The sequence below is a fragment of the Penaeus vannamei genome, chromosome 27, assembly GCF_042767895.1.
Source record: "Penaeus vannamei isolate JL-2024 chromosome 27, ASM4276789v1, whole genome shotgun sequence".
In the NCBI taxonomy this organism is placed as follows: domain Eukaryota; kingdom Metazoa; phylum Arthropoda; class Malacostraca; order Decapoda; family Penaeidae; genus Penaeus; species Penaeus vannamei.
This window is the reverse complement of record NC_091575.1, coordinates 25,448,957-25,453,956: the sequence shown is the minus strand read 5'-3', so window position 1 is coordinate 25,453,956 and position 5,000 is coordinate 25,448,957. Positions and strand designations below refer to the sequence as shown.

General features: G+C 23.4%; 1 protein-coding gene across 5 annotated transcripts in view; it reads left to right on the top strand.

Annotated features, from left to right (window-relative positions):
• The window catches only part of nAChRbeta1 (nicotinic acetylcholine receptor beta1), a 179,973-nt gene that overhangs the window by 1,153 nt on the left and 173,820 nt on the right, over window positions 1–5,000 (top strand). The gene's annotated exons all lie outside the window — the stretch shown is intronic.

Here is a 5,000-nt window from a genome sequence, read left to right as displayed (position 1 = left end):
TCTGAAACACGAGCAACCGCCCTCCTTTCAGCAAGAAAACCCACCCCAGCGCCCATAATTCCGTAGACAGAGATAAGAAACCTAAACCGTTATCGATACATCAATCTATCCATACCTCCATTCATCCCTCCCACCTATCCCTTTCTTCTGACGTCACTGCTCGCACGAAACAATACGACACCATTAAATAAACCCACCACAGCCATTCACTATTACGAGCACCATTGTCATTAGCCCCCCCCCCCACCCCCCGGTGTTCTTTCAATACCCGATTCATTAGGGAAATGTTATTCATCATTTGAGAAATAACTGCTAAACATATTGTACTTTAAATGCAGTGACATTGGCGTTCATAATTTATTCATCAAGGTAAATGATATGATAATGAATGAAATACAGTGGTGTTAATGAGGTAGGTGATGCGTTTGGTGTTAATGAGAGTAATTAGTGTAAATAATTAGATGATAGGCGAAAAGTGAAAGAGGGAAATGGTGTTTTTTCAAGTGGATGAAACGGTGTGAATCCTAATGCCTCAATTAATTAACTATTCAAAAGGAAAAGGCATATCAAGAAATTAATTTTATTTCGTTACTTCAATCAAGAAATTAATTTTATTTTGTGACCTCAGCGTCGTCTCACGTCGTCTGACTCTTATTCGTGTCAAGGATTTTGTTATGACTGTCACTTTCGTTGTCAGAATGAGAGGAACGTAAATAATTATCTCAAAAGGTACAAGTCTGTTATTGCAAATGAAGAGGGATGTGGGTGCAATAACAGCAATAAAAGGATAACTATTTTTTATTGTTACTCTTAATGAAAATAATGTCAATAACAAAAATATCAGTGATAACTTTAGTGATAGTTATCATAATGAAGATAATAGTAACAAAAATGGAAATGATGATAATAGTTATGTCAATAATAATGATAATGACAGTGATAATGATGATAATAACAATAAAGTAATGATGATAAGAATGATGATACTGCTGATAATAACAGCAGTAAGAATAATGATAATGATAGTGTAAAGAATATTATTACCATTATCATTGTTATTATTATTATTATTATTATTATTATTACTATACCTTATCATTATTATTATTTCTATCATTATTATTCTTACTATCATCAATATTACCTCTTCTCATGCACTTTATTTTTATTATTATTATTGTTCATACAGTCAATACTATTTATTTCATTGTTGGTATTACTAATATCATTAGTAGAAGTATTATAATAATCATTATTTAATTTCTTTATTATTGTTATTGTAATTATTATCATCAACACTGTTATTGCTATCATTATCGTTATAATTATTAATATTGTTATCATATTTATTATTATGATTGTTATTGTGATTTTTATTTCTATCGTCGTTTTCATTAATACATCATTGTTATCATCAAAATTATTTTTATTGCATTTGTTATTATTGTTGTTGCTGTTATTGTTGTTGTTGTTATCATTATTTATGTTATTGTTATTATTATCGTTATTATAGTTATCAATATTTTTACTATTTCTGACATTATTATTGTTGGTGTTATTGTTATCATCATCATCATTATCATCATCATCGTTATTGGCAACGTTAGTATCATCATCAGTATTAGTTGTAATACTAATAACATTATTGGTATTGCCATTGTTATTGTTATTACCATCACTACAATATGTTAATAATGATTAATTATAAAGATGATGATAAAGGTGAAAACACCAATAATGACAACAATAGCAGTAATAGAAAATTATATTTATAATGATTAAAATGATGATGATGATGATGATGATGATGATGAGGATTTTGATGATGATGATATGAACAACTATATGAGGATAACAATAATAATAATAATAACAATTATAGTGTCAGAAATAGCAAAAGTATTGATAACTATAATAACGATGATATCAACATTAATAATATAAATAATAATAACAACATCAACAATAACAGCAACAATAATAACAAAAGCAAAAAAGCTAATTTTAAAGATAACAATGATAATGATAATGATAATAACAATAATAATGATAATGATAATAATAATAATGATAATAATTAAGTAATAATAATAATGATAACAATAATAATAATAATAATAATAATAATAATAATAATAATAATATTTAATAATAATAATAATAATAATAATAATAATAATAATAATAATAACAATAATAATAATAATGATAATAACAATAATAATAAAAATAAAAATAATTATATAAATAGTTATAATAATGCTTTTAATGATAATAATAATTATAATGATAATAAAGTTTATGATAATAACAATACTATTTCTACTACTTCTACTACTACTACTATTAGTAATAGTAATAATGATGATAATATAATGATGGAAATGATGATGGTGATAATTGCCATTTTTATTATCTTTTTCATTATTACTATTACTATTATTGTAATAATCTTTATCCTCATAACCATGACGATGATAATTATCATTATGTAATGTTAATAATGATAATATTAATAACAGTAATGAAACTGGAAATTATGACAACATTGCTTATAATGGTAATGATGATGATACTAACAATATCAATATTGACAATGATAACATCAGCAATATTAATAATGATGATAAGAATGGCGTTAATATTAATAAAGATATTGATTATAATGTTAGTGATAATAATAATAACGATAATAATGATGATCAGGATAAGATTAATGAGAATAGAAGTTTTTGAAATAAAAGAGAATATTATAATAATGATAATAATTAGAATGATTATTATAACCGAAATAATGATATTGTAAGTAGCAAAGTAAAAATAACGATATTAATGATTTTGATTATGATGATGATGATGATAATAATAATAAAATAATGCTAATAATGCTAATAATGCTAATAATAATAATAATGATAATAATAATAATAATAATAATAATAATAATAATAATAATAATAATAATAATAATAATAATAATAATAATAATAATAATAATAATAATAACAATAATAATAATAATAATAATAGTAGTAGTAGTAGTAATTATGATAAAAATAATGCTACTAATAGTGATGATAATGATAATGATGATAATGTTAATAAAAATAATAATAATGCTAACGAGGATGAAAAAATATGATAAAAATGATAACAATTATGTTAGTAAGAAAAAATAATCTTAAAATTAATCTCATTATTATCTTTATATCATCTTATTTTTCATTGTTTCTATGATCATTGTTATTCACTTATTAATTTTATTATAATTAGTAGTATTATATTATTATTTGTTTCATTATCAGCACCATTACTTTCATGATGATAATAATGGTAATGATAATAACAATGATAGTAATAACAGCAATATTAATGATGATAACAAGCAATGATAACAATCGTTATTATCATTACTTTTATTGTTACCATTATTGCTATTATCGTCTTCATTAAAGCTTTCTTCATCTCATTGTTATTATCATTGTTATTTTTGCTAATTATTTTTATTATCATGATTGTCATCATGATGATAAGGATAATCATATTAATGGTAATAATCAATCATTATTATTGTTTTTTGTTATTATAAATATAGTTTTTTAATTATTAATATTTCATTAGTTATTATTATCATAACTATCGTAAGTATTATTATTATTATCATTATTATAATTATTATTATTATTATCATTTCTAAAACTCATCAGAATTATTAATATTTTTTATAGTTACCAAAAACATTATCTTTGTTTTTAAAGATTATACTTATAATTCATAATTCATGCTTGTGTTTATTTATACTAACATTTTCATAATTCTATATTTGTAATCACCCAAACCATTATTGTTATCATTGTAATTTTTTGTATTTTTTTATCATCATTATCCTTATTTGTATTATAATCACGGTTGCTGTTGTTGCTATTAGTAAGATATTTAATTTTATGATTATCTTTATTTATTACAGTAGTTATATGTTTTTAATATATATATTGTTATTATTTTTCTTTTTAATGTTTTCTTCCTTATTCATTTCCATTCTTATTATTCTTATTTTTCTTTTTCATATCATTACGTTCATTATAGTTACTGTTATTATCCGTATTATTGTTGTTGTCGTTACTAACATTATGGTGATGATAATGATGATGATAATGGCAATGGAAATAATTATAAAGAAAATAACATTATCATTATTATTATTCTTATTGTTATCACCGTCATTAACACCATCATTATCATCAATCATAATCATAATGATAATCATTATCATTGTTACTGTTATCATCATCGCTGTTTGTTCACTGTTATCATTGCTGATTTTTCATTGTTGTTCTTGTTTTGCTTTCATTTTTATTGTTATTTTTTTATGTAGTTCTTGTCGGTGGTTTCCCGTCTACCATAATCATGTTCATTAGTCTATTAGTATAATTTGAATTTCTGTTATCATTATTTTTTCTCATGAACATAAATGGTAATATTACTTTTGACTTTTACTGTTTATTTAAGATATTTCACTTTTATTATTCCCATCGTCATCTCGATTCTGATTGTTATTGAAAAAAATCAGTTATATTTTGAATCTGTCTTATGAAACGGGGATCACAGATTACACGTGAAGGTAAACGCTCCTAATTAGATATTTGATGATCGATATGTTACTACAATCATTTCGTTCACAGTGGGAATATTATGACACGTTATGAGAGTAAAGAATTGAGTTCACAGATTAGAAATGGACATGGAATAAAGTACAAAAGTTTTGCGCTGAAATGAAGGCGAAATTGATTGAACTGATTATGAATATGGTGAAGGTTATAGTGACAGTAGCAATGATGATGATGACAGTGATGATTGGGATGGTGATGTTCGGTATGGTAATGGTGATGATGATGTTTTTATGTACGTTTATATATTCATGATGATGATGATAATCGTGAATTTTGAAATTTACGCAAAATATATTTAATTGTATTTTACCACGTTATTGTCTTTATGAA